The following is a 15793-nucleotide window of genomic DNA, read 5'->3' on the forward strand; positions in this document are numbered from 1 at the left end:
GTTTTTCACCTATTACTAAATTAAACTTGCTTCATTGGAAAGGCAGCAAGATGCATCCTCATTTCAATATCTACTGAAATAATACAGGTTGACACCAGGAAACATTAACGCCACTGCATCCTTGCTGCTTTCTCATGTGGAAGTCTGTTTAATGTGAAAACAAGGTGATATCTAATTAGCACACAGGTAAGGAATTAAGAAAATCTTTATTTAAGGGTGAAGATGTTTCTCACAAAATCGTTGCCCCAATGCATCATTGAAATTCAAGCTGGAAAGATGATTTTAATATATCACTTGTACATGTTGTATTGCTCTTCTGGTGACAATGTAGTTTGCTTTTGTCAATTACCATTTTAATAATCGGGTAAAGAAAATTAATTGGATTTTTGAAAGAAAACAATACTGTCAATATACTATTAAAACAAATTAAAATGGTAAAAGTTATTGTACTTTAAGTAAAAATAAAAGAGCAAAAATATCAATCCCAGTTTTTGATTACTTTAATTAACAAAAAAAAAATGCATATAGCAGAGGATAGTTTCAATCTGCCTACCTCTGGGTTATGGACCCAGCATGCTTCCATTACAGTACTCTGCTGCACATGTAAGTGCAAGAGATCCTGAAGCACTCACTCATCATGGGAAAGTACCAATGTGTTTCTTCATTGGTTGATGGAAGAAACATCATACAAAAACTCTCCACATTATTGACTTTTTAAAATGTTTCTAGGAATCGTTCTAGATGAATGCTTATTAGCCTTTGTCAGTATGTACTTTTGCAAAGTGTCGCGGTGGCGCAATCAGTTAGTGTGTAAGGCTATTAACCAAAAGGTTGGTGGTTCAATCCCACCCAGGGACTTAATTGACCTTGTTATCAGATTTTGGTGATCTTTAAGTAGACAAGTCAAAATTTCAAACCCCCTGTTATGGTGTAGGGTACCTGGCCTTCTCTGATGTAATCAGAGTTAGATTTGATTCAGTGATTTTATAAAAACAGCTAGGAAGCACAATTTAGCAGTGGGTTGCAGAGAAAAAGAAAAATGCTGGCAGAAAAATCCAATTGAGTGATTAAACAGCTCTTCATTTTCTGGCTTTATTTTTATGCTAACTAATTTGTTCTCTGAAAAGTGTCCACAAAGCCAAGTATCTGATTAACATATTTGTAGGGATGGTTTTTCACCTATTACTAAATTAAACTTGCTTCATTGGAAAGGCAGCAAGATGCATCCTCATTTCAATATCTACTGAAATAATACAGGTTGACACCAGGAAACATTAACGCCACTGCATCCTTGCTGCTTTCTCATGTGGAAGTCTGTTTAATGTGAAAACAAGGTGATATCTAATTAGCACACAGGTAAGGAATTAAGAAAATCTTTATTTAAGGGTGAAGATGTTTCTCACAAAATCGTTGCCCCAATGCATCATTGAAATTCAAGCTGGAAAGATGATTTTAATATATCACTTGTACATTTTGTATTGCTCTTCTGGTGACAATGTAGTTTGTTTTTGTCAATTACCATTTTAATAATCGGGTAAAGAAAATTAATTGGATTTTTGAAAGAAAACAATACTGTCAATATACTATTAAAAAAAATTAAAATGGTAAAAGTTATTGTACTTTAAGTAAAAATAAAAGCTAAAATATCAATCCCAGTTTTGGATTACTTTAATGAACAAAAAAAAAATGCATATAGCAAAGGATAGTTTCAATCTGCCTACCTCTGGGTTATGGGCCCAGCATGCTTCCAGTGCAGTACTCTGCTGCACATGTAAGTGCAAGAGATCCTGAAGCACTCACTCATCATGCGAAAGTACCAATGTGTTTCTTCATTGGTTGCTGGAAGAAACATCTTACAAAAACTCTCCAGATTATTGACTTTTTAAAGTTTTTCTAGGAAACGTTCTAGATGAATGGTTATTAGTCTTTGTCAGTATGTACTTTTTGCAAAGTGTCTCTGTGGCGCAATCGGTTAGTGTGTTCAACTATTAATCAAAAGGTTGGTGGTTCAATCCCACCCAGGGATGTAATTGACCTTGTGATCAGGTTTTGGTGATATTTAAGTAGACAAGTCAAAATTTCGAAAACCCCTGTTATGGTGTAGGGTACCTGGCCTTCTCTGATGTAATCAGAGTTAGATTTGATTCAGTGATTTTATAAAAACAGCTAGGAAGCACAATTTAGCAGTGGGTTGCAGAGAAAAAGAAATATGCTGGCAAAAAAATCCAATTGACTGATTAAACAGCTCTTCATTTTCTGGCTTTATTTTTATGCTAACTAATTTGTTCTCTGAAAAGTGTCCACAAAGCCAAGTATCTGATTAACATATTTGTAGTGATGGTTTTTCACCTATTACTAAATTAAACTTGCTTCATTGGAAAGGCAGCAAGATGCATCCTCATTTCAATATCTACTGAAATAATACAGGTTGACACCAGGAAACATTAACGCCACTGCATCCTTGCTGCTTTCTCATGTGGAAGTCTGTTTAATGTGAAAACAAGGTGATATCTAATTAGCACACAGGTAAGGAATTAAGAAAATCTTTATTTAAGGGTGAAGATGTTTCTCACAAAATCGTTGCCCCAATGCATCATTGAAATTCAAGCTGGAAAGATGATTTTAATATATCACTTGTACATTTTGTATTGCTCTTCTGGTGACAATGTAGTTTGCTTTTGTCAATTACCATTTTAATAATCGGGTAAAGAAAATTAATTGGATTTTTGAAAGAAAACAATACTGTCAATATACTATTAAAACAAATTAAAATGGTAAAAGTTATTGTACTTTAAGTAAAAATAAAAGAGCAAAAATATCAATCCCAGTTTTGGATTACTTTAATTAACAAAAAAAAAATGCATATAGCAGAGGATAGTTTCAATCTGCCTACCTCTGGGTTATGGACCCAGCATGCTTCCATTACAGTACTCTGCTGCACATGTAAGTGCAAGAGATCCTGAAGCACTCACTTATCATGGGAAAGTACCAATGTGTTTCTTCATTGGTTGATGGAAGAAACATCATACAAAAACTCTCCACATTATTGACTTTTTAAAATGTTTCTAGGAATCGTTCTAGATGAATGCTTATTAGCCTTTGTCAGTATGTACTTTTGCAAAGTGTCGCGGTGGCGCAATCAGTTAGTGTGTAAGGCTATTAACCAAAAGGTTGGTGGTTCAATCCCACCCAGGGACTTAATTGACCTTGTTATCAGATTTTGGTGATCTTTAAGTAGACAAGTCAAAATTTCGAAAACCCCTGTTATGGTGTAGGGTACCTGGCCTTCTCTGATGTAATCAGAGTTAGATTTGATTCAGTGATTTTATAAAAACAGCTAGGAAGCACAATTTAGCAGTGGGTTGCAGAGAAAAAGAAATATGCTGGCAAAAAAATCCAATTGACTGATTAAACAGCTCTTCATTTTCTGGCTTTATTTTTATGCTAACAAATTTGTTCTCTGAAAAGTGTCCACAAAGCCAAGTATCTGATTAACATCTTTGTAGGGATGGTTTTTCACCTATTACTAAATTAAACTTGCTTCATTGGAAAGGCAGCAAGATGCATCCTCATTTCAATATCTACTGAAATAATACAGGTTGACACCAGGAAACATTAACGCCACTGCATCCTTGCTGCTTTCTCATGTGGAAGTCTGTTTAATGTGAAAACAAGGTGATATCTAATTAGCACACAGGTAAGGAATTAAGAAAATCTTTATTTAAGGGTGAAGATGTTTCTCACAAAATCGTTGCCCCAATGCATCATTGAAATTCAAGCTGGAAAGATGATTTTAATATATCACTTGTACATTTTGTATTGCTCTTCTGGTGACAATGTAGTTTGCTTTTGTCAATTACCATTTTAATAATCGGGTAAAGAAAATTAATTGGATTTTTGAAAGAAAACAATACTGTCAATATACTATTAAAACAAATTAAAATGGTAAAAGTTATTGTACTTTAAGTAAAAATAAAAGAGCAAAAATATCAATCCCAGTTTTGGATTACTTTAATTAACAAAAAAAAAATGCATATAGCAGAGGATAGTTTCAATCTGCCTACCTCTGGGTTATGGACCCAGCATGCTTCCATTACAGTACTCTGCTGCACATGTAAGTGCAAGAGATCCTGAAGCACTCACTCATCATGGGAAAGTACCAATGTGTTTCTTCATTGGTTGATGGAAGAAACATCATACAAAAACTCTCCACATTATTGACTTTTTAAAATGTTTCTAGGAATCGTTCTAGATGAATGCTTATTAGCCTTTGTCAGTATGGACTTTTGCAAAGTGTCGTGGTGGCGCAATCAGTTAGTGTGTAAGACTATTAACCAAAAGGTTGGTGGTTCAATCCCACCCAGGGACTTAATTGACCTTGTTATCAGATTTTGGTGATCTTTAAGTAGACAAGTCAAAATTTCAAACCCCCTGTTATGGTGTAGGGTACCTGGCCTTCTCTGATGTAATCAGAGTTAGATTTGATTCAGTGATTTTATAAAAACAGCTAGGAAGCACAATTTAGCAGTGGGTTGCAGAGAAAAAGAAAAATGCTGGCAGAAAAATCCAATTGAGTGATTAAACAGCTCTTCATTTTCTGGCTTTATTTTTATGCTAACTAATTTGTTCTCTGAAAAGTGTCCACAAAGCCAAGTATCTGATTAACATATTTGTAGGGATGGTTTTTCACCTATTACTAAATTAAACTTGCTTCATTGGAAAGGCAGCAAGATGCATCCTCATTTCAATATCTACTGAAATAATACAGGTTGACACCAGGAAACATTAACGCCACTGCATCCTTGCTGCTTTCTCATGTGGAAGTCTGTTTAATGTGAAAACAAGGTGATATCTAATTAGCACACAGGTAAGGAATTAAGAAAATCTTTATTTAAGGGTGAAGATGTTTCTCACAAAATCGTTGCCCCAATGCATCATTGAAATTCAAGCTGGAAAGATGATTTTAATATATCACTTGTACATTTTGTATTGCCCTTCTGGTGACAATGTAGTTTGTTTTTGTCAATTACCATTTTAATAATAGGGTAAAGAAAATTAAGTGGATTTTTGAAAGAAAACAATACTGTCAATATACTATTAAAACAAATTAAAATGGTAAAAGTTATTGTACTTTAAGTAAAAATAAAAGCTAAAATATCAATCCCAGTTTTGGATTACTTTAATGAACAACAAAAAAATGCATATAGCAAAGGATAGTTTCAATCTGCCTACCTCTGGGTTATGGACCCAGCATGCTTCCATTGCAGTACTCTGCTGCACATGTAAGTGCAAGAGATCCTGAAGCACTCACTCATCATGCGAAAGTACCAATGTGTTTCTTCATTGGTTGCTGGAAGAAACATCTTACAAACACTCTCCAGATTATTGACTTTTTAAAGTTTTTCTAGGAAACGTTCTAGATGAATGCTTATTAGTCTTTGTCAGTATATACTTTTTGCAAAGTGTCTCTGTGGCGCAATCGGTTAGTGTGTTCAGCTATTAATCAAAAGGTTGGTGGTTCAATCCCACCCAGGGACGTAATTGACCTTGTGATCAGATTTTGGTGATATTTAAGTAGACAAGTCAAAATTGCAAACCCCCTCTTATGGTGTAGGGTACCTGGCCTTCTCTGATGTAATCAGAGTTAGATTTGATTCAGTGATTTTATAAAAAAACAGCTAGGAAGCACAATTTAGCAGTGGGTTGCAGAGAAAAAGAAAAATGCTGGCAGAAAAATCCAATTGAGTGATTAAACAGCTCTTCATTTTCTGGCTTTATTTTTATGCTAACTAATTTGTTCTCTGAAAAGTGTCCACAAAGCCAAGTATCTGATTAACATCTTTGTAGGGATGGTTTTTCACCTATTACTAAATTAAACTTGCTTCATTGGAAAGGCAGCAAGATGCATCCTCATTTCAATGTCTACGGAAATAATACAGGTTGACACCAGGAAACATTAACGCCACTGCATCTTTGCTGTTTTCTCATGTGGAAGTCTGTTTAATGTGAAAACAAGGTGATATCTAATTAGCACACAGGTAAGGAATTAAGAAAATCTTTATTTAAGGGTGAAGATGTTTCTCACAAAATCGTTGCGCCAATGCATCATTGAAATTCAAGCTGGAAAGATGATTTTAATATATCACTAGTACATTTTGTATTGCTCTTCTGGTGACAATGTAGTTTGTTTTTGTCAATTACCATTTTAATAATCGGGTAAAGAAAATTAAGTGGATTTTTGAAAGAAAACAATACTGTCAATTATAAGGGCACGGTCGTGCCCTTATATTAAGGCTGAATCGAACAAACGGAATTCTCCCATAGGGAACTTCTGAGATGGGGGCATGGTGTTTGAGGGGCTACACCTCAAAACTGATAGGACGTACTGAGCTGAAATTTGGCATGGACGCGTAGAATCGTCACCCGCTGCTGCAGGCCAAATTTCAGGGCAAAATAATAAAAAATGAGGAATTGGGAGTAAGCTAAAGTTCCAACTGTCAGTTTTTTTCTGCCACTCCCTCTGTGGCTTTTTGACAACGTTTTCCTATAGAGTGAATGAAGATTTTTTTGGGAAGGCATAACTCAGGATAGAGGACGAATTAAGACTTGGGGTTTGTTTTACTAGATAGAGTATGCCCCAGTGTAGTGCCTTTTGGGGTTGTGGTTTTTCAGAAAGTTATAGGGTTTTTTTAATTAAGAGAAATATGCCCCATTATAGAGATAGGGCATTTCAATTTGTTGCGCCTGCGCAGTGACCGCCAGCAGGGGGTGTACAGAGAGTAGCTCTGGCAGTTGGGCACGAGGAGACAGAGCGGGAAGGAGTCACGTGGAGCTGCAGGAGGACAGCCAGCGGTTCCCGGCGTGTGAGTTCATTGAGGTCCATGAAGCGGGAGGAGATCGCCGGAGCTGCGTAGCACTGGGTGAGTTCTGTCAGGCAGCCCACCGCTGTGTACCCAGCTTCCACTTCTCCCCCGCGTGTCCGGCCACCCTCCCTTCCCGCCCGCCCGGCCACCCTCCCCTCCCGCCCGCCCGCCCGCTCGCCCGCTCGCCCGCCCGCTTGCCCGCTGTGTGCCCGGCCGCCCGCCGGACCTTCCCTGGTGGCTGCCTGCGTCTCCTCCCCGCGTCTGTGGTGCGGCTGGCAGTAGGAGGCGTCTCGGGCAGCTGTGTCCGGCCACTCCTCCCTCCTCCTCCTCCCGCTGTGTCCGGCCCTCCCTACCTGCAGTATGCGGTATTTATCAAGGTCTCTATGGTCACCAGTCACCCCCCCTTCCCCCTCTCGCCCTCCCTGCTGTGTGTCCGTCTCCCCCCCCCTGCTGTGTGTCCGTCGCCCCCCCCCTTGCCCTCCCTGCTGTGTGTCCCCCCCACCTCCCTGCAGTGTGTTCCCCCCCGTGCCCTCCCTGCTGTGAGTCCGGCCACCCTCCCCTCCTCCCGCTGTGTCCGGCCACCCCCCCTCCCGCTGTGTCCGGCCACCCCCCCCCCCTCTCGCTGTGTCCGTCCACCCCCCCCCCTCCCGCTGTGTCCGGCCACCCCCCCCTCCCGCTGTGACCGGCCACCCCCCCACTCCCGCTGTGTCTGGCCACCCCCCCCTCCCGCTGTGTCCGGCCACCCTCCCCTCCTCCCGCTGTGTCCGGCCACCCTCCCCTCCTCCCGCTGTGTCCGGCCACCCCCCCTCCCGCTGTGTCCGGCCACCCCCCCTCCCGCTGTGTCCGTCCACCCCCCCCTCCCGCTGTGTCCGGCCACCCTCCCCCTCCCGCTGTGTCCGGCCACCCCCCCCTCCTCCCGCTGTGTCCGGCCACCCCCCCTCCTCCCGCTGTGTCAGGCCACCCCCCCTCCTCCCGCTGTGTCTGTCCACCCCCACTCCTCCTCTCTGCTGTGTGTCCGTTCTCCCCCCGCCCTCCCTGCTATGTGTCCGTCCCCCCCCGCCCTCCCTGCAGCGCCTGACACACGCACACGCAGCGCCTGACACACACGCACACACGCAGCACCTGACACACACACACAGACGCAGCACCTGACACTCACACGGACCTGACACACACGCACACACTCACACGCAGCGCCTGACACACACAGACACGCAGCGCCTGACACACACAGACACGCAGCGCCTGACACACACACACTCACGCACCTGACACACACACTCACGCACCTGACACACACACACACACTCACGCACCTGACACACACACACTCACGCACCTGACACACGCACACTCACGCACCTGACACACGCACACGGCACGCAGCACCTGACACACACACACAGCACCTGACACACACACACACACGCAGCACCTGACACACAGACATGCAGCGCCTGACACACACACACAGACACGCAGCACCTGACACACACACGCAGACACGCAGCACCTGACACACACACACACACGCAGCACCTGACACACACACGCAGACATGCAGCACCTGACACACACACGCAGACACGCAGCACCTGACACACACACGCAGACACGCAGCACCTGACACAGACACGCAGCACCTGACACACACACACATACGCAGCACCTGACACACACACACACACAGCACCTGACACACACACACGCAGCACCTGACACAGACATGCAGCGCCTGACACACACACGCAGACATGCAGCACCTGACACACACATGCAGCACCTGACAGACACACACACACACACACACACATGCAGCACCTGACACACCCACACACACAGACATGCAGCACCTGACACACCCACACACACACGCAGCACCTGACACACATACATACATGTGGCATTTAACGCACACACGCACAGCACCTGACACACAATCATATACACTCAGAGCACCTAACACACACATACACTCGCAGCACCTCACACACACTCGTATACACACGCAGCACCTGCCACTCACACATATATACACATGTAGCACCTGCCACTCCCACATACATGAACAGCACCTAACACACACATATATACATGCAGCACCTGACACACACATACACATGCAGCACCTGACAGTCACACACATACAGATGCGACACAAACACATACACGCTCAACACCTGACACCCACGTGGCAGCTGACGCATACAAATGCAGCACCTTAGATACACACATATACACGTGCAGCACCTGAGACACACACATACACGTACAGCACCTGACACACACACACATGTATGTACACGCGCGGCTCCAGGCACACACATACGTACGTACACACGCGGAATTTAACACACACACACACATACACGTGCGGCACCTGACACACATGTACGAACACGCGTGGCTCCTGACACACACACACGCGTGGCTCCTGACACACACACACACACACATGTACGAACACGCGCGGCTCCTGACACACACACGTATATACGTATACGCACGGCACCTGACACCTACACGTATGTACGTATACGCACGGCTCCTGACACCCACACGCATGTACACGCGCGGCTCCTGGCACACACACACACACACACGTACGTACACGCGCGGCACCTGACACACGCCTGTACGTACACACATGCACAGCACCTGACATACACACATGTAGGTTCGCGCCACCTGACACACACACACACACACACGTACACGTACGACACTTGACACACACGTACGTACACGCACGGCACTGATACGTATGTACGCGCACGGCACCTGACACTCACGTACATACTAGTGATGAGTGGGTTCGGTTCGTCGGAATCCGAACCCCCCGAACTTCACCCATTTTACACGGGTCCGAGGCAGGTTCGAACCTTCCCGCCTTGCTCGGCTAGCCTGAGCGCGCACGAACGTCATCATCCCGCTGTCGGATTCTCGCGAGATTCGGATGTCTGCATTCGTGGAAAGGGATCCCATGTGTAAACATGGGACCCCTTTCAGTCCGTCTGGTCCGGGTGTTCGGTTTGTTGTTTTGCCAAGTACGTGGATTTAATCTGGAACCTGGATCAGGTGAGTATAATTATCTTTTATTTTCAGGTACCCGTGGATTCTACTTGGAGAAGAGGACCGACTGCTTCATGTCAACATAGGTAAGTATGTGTGTGTCGGCAGGTGGGAAATAAAGTTATACTTTCACGGTGTCTGTGTCCTGTTTTTATTTGGGTATTTTTCCCCCAGTAGAACTACAGGTACCAGCGGGCCCGTTTTTCTCCTGCATGCTGGTACTTGTGGTTCTCCAAGTACCAGCTTGCGGGGGAGGCTTGCTGGGACTTGTAGTACTACTAGAAAAAACAATATTCTTTAAATTTTCTCAAGGCTATCAGCCTCCCATCCGCAGCCCTTGGATGGGGGGGACAGCCTCGGGCTTCACCCCTGGCCCTTAGGTGGCTGGGGGGGGGGACCCCTTGATTGAAGGGGTCCCCACTCCCCCAGGGTACCCCGGCCAGGGGTGACTAGTTGGATATTTAATGCCACGGCCGCAGGGCACTGTATAAAAGTGACCCCCGGCTGTGGCATTATCTGTCCAGCTAGTGGAGCCCGATGCTGGTGTAAAAAATACGGGGGACCCCTACTCTTTTTGTCCCCCGTATTTTTTGCACCAGCACCAGGCGCAGAGCCCGGTGCTGGTTTTAAAAATACGGGGGATCCCCTGTCCGTTTTTCCCCCGGATTTTTAGAACCAGGACCGGCTCGAAGAGCCCGAGGCTGGTTATGCTTTGGAGGGGGGACCCACGCAATTTTTTTTTCGGGTTTTTCACATTCCATTTAAAAAATAAATAATATTTTAAAAAATATATAAATAATACTTGTGCCTCCAAAAAAGACAAACCAAGTACCTAATCCCTTCTAATATAAATAGATATGCTATTACCAAGAAAAAAAAACTGCAAAAAAAAAACATGTTTTTAAATTTTTTTTATTAGATTCCGCCAGCAAAGTGTGGCGGATTGAAAATGACGAATTTACTGTTTAAAAGCACTGTTGTCGAATTTACAAACTTCAATTGAATATACTTTTGTCGAATTGCCGCATTTGTACCATTGCAGAAAAGTCGAATTTGTCAAATGTCGAATTTTAAAGTCGAATTTTGAAAGCCTGTAAGAATAGGCTCCGTCCCCTTCTACCCCTGTACCTTGCTCTCTCCTGTCTGTGCTCTCTCCCGTCTGTAGGACTAGGCCCCGCCCCCTTCTTACCCTCCTGTGACTGCTCTCTCCTGACAAGTGGACCAGGCCTGCCCCCTACACGCTGCTGGTGTCTTCATTGTTACTTGGTCTGGAGCTCCGTTGGGGAGAGAACTCACGTGAGCTCATTAAGAATGAGGAACTGGGATGTTTTAATTTTATTGTGAGTAGTGTAGTGTGGTGATGTAGTATGTTGTATGGGGGGTATAGTGTAATTATGAAGTGCAGCATATGGGAGGGCTGTAGCATAGTGATGTAGTGTGGCATATGGGGGGTGGTAGCGCATAGGCGTGCGTACAGGGGGTGCCTGGTGCGCACAGGCACTCCCTAATGTCCAGCACCGCTGCACGCCACGCTTGCTGTAGCACAGTGATCGCTGACTGTGTGATCGGTGGAGCCTAGCCTGCAGCTCATTTCCGTACCTCCCACCACCGCTGCACCCGACCCCCCTCTGCCTGCTGCTAATACTATGCTGAGTGCATTCGTCGGCGGCCTCACTGGGGGGACTGGCGTCACCTTGCAATGTGACGTGGTGATGTCCGCCCATGCTCTCCTCCCGCCCACCTGTGCTTTCCTCCTGCTGCGGTCTCTCAGTCCTAGTGTGCCGCGGCCGCCACACCACTGGCAGTGTTCCTCTAGGAGGGACTGGGAGCTGCTGGCAGACACATTCTGCTGAGACTTACTTGTCAGTGCGGGTTCCGGACGGCAGGCGGCGGGTGGGAGGGCAGACGGGGAGCAGGTGTCACAAGGAGTGTGTGGGTAACTAATTCACAATACTTCCGCTCAACGTGGCACTGCTGGTCCTTCATCTCCCATGTCTCTTCACCAGGTGGCGGGCGGCCCGGAAATTAAGTGATGTGTTGTGCAGCAGTCAGTGTGAAGTGACTGTGAGTAACACTGGTGGTGCTGATGATGCTGCTGCAGAATCTGGAAGCAATTAATTCATAAATATAATGTACTCTATCAGTGTTTCTCTGACGTCCTAGTGGATGCTGGGAACTCCGTAAGGACCATGGGGATTAGCGGCTCCGCAGGATACTGGGCACAAAAGTAAAGCTTTAGGACTACCTGGTGTGCACTGGCTCCTCCCCCTATGACAATCCTCCAAGCCTCAGTTAGATTTTTGTGCCCGGCCGAGAAGGGTGCACACTAGGGGCTCTCCTGAGCTTCTTAGTGAAAGTTTAGTTTTAGGTTTTTTATTTTCAGTGAGACCTGCTGGCAACAGGCTCACTGCATCGAGGGACTAAGGGGAGAAGAAGCGAACTCACCTGCGTGCAGAGTGGATTGGGCTTCTTAGGCTACTGGACACCATTAGCTCCAGAGGGACCGAACACAGGCCCAGCCTCGGAGCTCGGTCCCAGAGCCGCGCCGCCGGCCCCCTTACAGAGCCAGAAGCAAGAAGAGGTCCGGAAAATCGGCGGCAGAAGACATCCTGTCTTCACCAAGGTAGCGCACAGCACTGCAGCTGTGCGCCATTGCTCCTCAGCACACTTCACACTTCGGTCACTGAGGGTGCAGGGCGCTAGGGGGGGGCACCCTGAGCAGCAATAGAAACACCTTGGCTGGCGAAAATACATCACATATAGCCCCCAGGGCTATATGGATGAATTTTAACCCCTGGCAGATTCCACAGAAAAACGGGAGAAAAGGCTGCCGAGAAGGGGGCGGAGCCTATCTCCTCAGCACACTGGCGCCATTTTCTCTCACAGCTCCGTTGGAGGGAAACTCCCTGGCTCTCCCCTGCAGTTACTACACTACAGAAAGGGGTTAAAAAAGAGAGGGGGGCACTAATTAGGCGTAGTATAACAATACAGCAGCTATAAGGGGAAAAACACTTATATAAGGTTATCCCTGTATATATATATATATATATATAGCGCTCTGGTGTGTGCTGGCATACTCTCCCTCTGTCTCCCCAAAGGGCTAGTGGGGTCCTGTCCTCTATCAGAGCATTCCCTGTGTGTGTGTCGGTACGATTGTGTCGACATGTATGAGGAGGAAAATGGTGTGGAGGCGGAGCAATTGCCTGTAATGGAGTTGTCACCCCCTAGGGAGTCGACACCTGAGTGGCTGAGCTTATGGAAGGAATTATGTGACAGTGTCAGCTCTTTACAAAAGATTGATGACATGAGACAGCCGGCTACTCAGCCTGTGCCTGTCCAGGTGTCTCAAAAGCCATCAGGGGCTCTAAAACGCCCGTTACCGCAGATGGCAGATACAGACGCCGACACGGATACTGATTCCAGTGTCGACGATTAAGAGACGAATGTGACTTCCAGTAGGGCCACACGTTACATGATTGAGGCTATGGAAAATGTTTTTACACATTTCTGATAATACCAGTACCACTAAAAAGGGTATTATGTTGGGTGAGAAAAAACTGCCTGTAGTTTTTCCTGCATCTGAGGAATTAAATGAAGTGTGTGATGATGCGTGGGTTTCCCCCGATAAAAACTGTTAATTCCTAAAAAGTTATTAGCATCATACCCCTTCCCGCCAGAGGATAGGGCACATTGGGAAACACCCCCTAGGGTGAATAAAGCGCTCACACGCTTGTCTAAACAGGTGGCACTACCGTCCCCGGATACGGCCGCCCTTAAGGAACCTGCTGACAGAAAGCAGTAAAATATCCTAAAATGTATATACACTCACACGGGTGTGATACTGCGACCAGCAATCGCCTCAGCCTGGATGTGCAGTGCTGGGGTGGCTTGGTCGGATTCCCTGACTGACAATATTGATACCCTAGATAGGGACAGTATATTACTGACTATAGAGCATTTAAAAGATGCTTTCTATATATGCGTGATGCACAGAGGGATATTTGCCGACTGGCATCAAGAGTAAGTGCGCTGTCCATTTCTGCCAGAAGAGGGTTATGGACAAGACAGTGGTCAGGTGATGCTGATTCCAAAAGGCATATGGAAGTATCGCCTTATAAAAGGGAGGAGTTATTTGGGGTAGGTCTAACAGACCTGGTGGCCACGGCAACGGCTGGGAAATCCACATTTTTACCCCAGGTAGCCTCTCAACATAAGAAGACGCCGTATTATCAGGCGCAGTCCTTTGGGCCCCATAAGGGCAAGCGGGCAAAAGGCTCCTCATTTCTGCCCCGTGGCAGAGGGAGAGGAAAAAGGCTGCAGCAAACAGCCAGTTCCCAGGAACAGAAACGGTGGGGGCCCGTCTCATAAATTTCAGCGTGCAGTGGGCTCACTCACAGGTGGACCCCTGGATCCTTCAGGTGGTATCTCAGGGGTACAAATTGGAATTCGAGACGTCTCCCCTTCGCCGTTTTCCTAAAGTCTGCTTTACCGACGTCTCCCTCCGACAGGGAGGCGGTATGGGAAGCCATTCACAAGCTGTATTCCCAGCAGGTGATAATCAAGGTACCCCTCCTACAACAGGGAAAGGGGTATTATTCCACGCTGTTTGTGGTACCGAAGCCGGACGGCACGGTGAGACCTAATTTAAATCTGAAATCCTTGAACACTTACATACAAAGGTTCAAATTCAAGATGGAGTCACTCAGAGCGGTGATGGCAAACCGGGAAGAAGGGGATTATATGGTGTCTCTGGACATCAAGGATGCTTATCTCCATGTCCCAAATTACCCTTCTCACCAAGGGTACCTCAGGTTTGTGGTACAGAACTGTCACTATCAGTTTCAGACGCTGCCGTTTGGTTTGTCCACGGCACCCCGGGTCTTTACCAAAGTAATGGCCGAAATGATGATACTCCTTCGAAGGAAGGGAGTTTTAATTATCCCTTACTTGGACGATCTCCGGATAAGGGCAAGATCCAGGGAACAGTTGGTAGTCGGGGTAGCACTATCTCAAGTAGTGTTGCGGCAGCACGGTTGGATTCTTAATATTCCAAAATCGCAGCTGATTCCGACGACACGTCTTCTATTCCTAAGGATGATCCTGGACACAGTCCAGAAAATAAGAATTTACTTACCGATAATTCTATTTCTCATAGTCCGTAGTGGATGCTGGGGACTCCGAAAGGACCATGGGGAATAGCGGCTCCGCAGGAGACTGGGCACAAAGTAAAAGCTTTAGGACTAGCTGGTGTGCACTGGCTCCTCCCCCTATGACCCTCCTCCAAGCCTCAGTTAGGATACTGTGCCCGGACGAGCGTACACAATAAGGAAGGATTTTGAATCCCGGGTAAGACTCATACCAGCCACACCAATCACACCGTACAACTTGTGATCTGAACCCAGTTAACAGCATGATAACAGAAGGAGCCTCTGAAAAGATGGCTCACAACAACAATAACCCGATTTTTGTAACAATAACTATGTACAAGTAATGCAGACAATCCGCACTTGGGATGGGCGCCCAGCATCCACTATGGACTATGAGAAATAGAATTATCGGTAAGTAAATTCTTATTTTCTCTAACGTCCTAGTGGATGCTGGGGACTCCGAAAGGACCATGGGGATTATACCAAAGCTCCCAACCGGGTGGGAGAGTGCGGATGACTCTGCAGCACCGAATGAGAGAACTCCAGGTCCTCCTCAGCCAGGGTATCAAATTTGTAGAATTTTTGCAAACATGTTTTCCCCTGACCAAGTAGCTGCTCGGCAAAGTTGTAAAGCCGAGACCCCTCGGGCAGCCGCCCAAGATGAGCCCACTTTCCGTGTGGAATGGGCTTTTACAGATTTTGGCTGTGGCA

This window comes from Pseudophryne corroboree, unplaced genomic scaffold (assembly GCF_028390025.1).
Source record: "Pseudophryne corroboree isolate aPseCor3 unplaced genomic scaffold, aPseCor3.hap2 scaffold_729, whole genome shotgun sequence".
NCBI lineage: Eukaryota > Metazoa > Chordata > Amphibia > Anura > Myobatrachidae > Pseudophryne > Pseudophryne corroboree.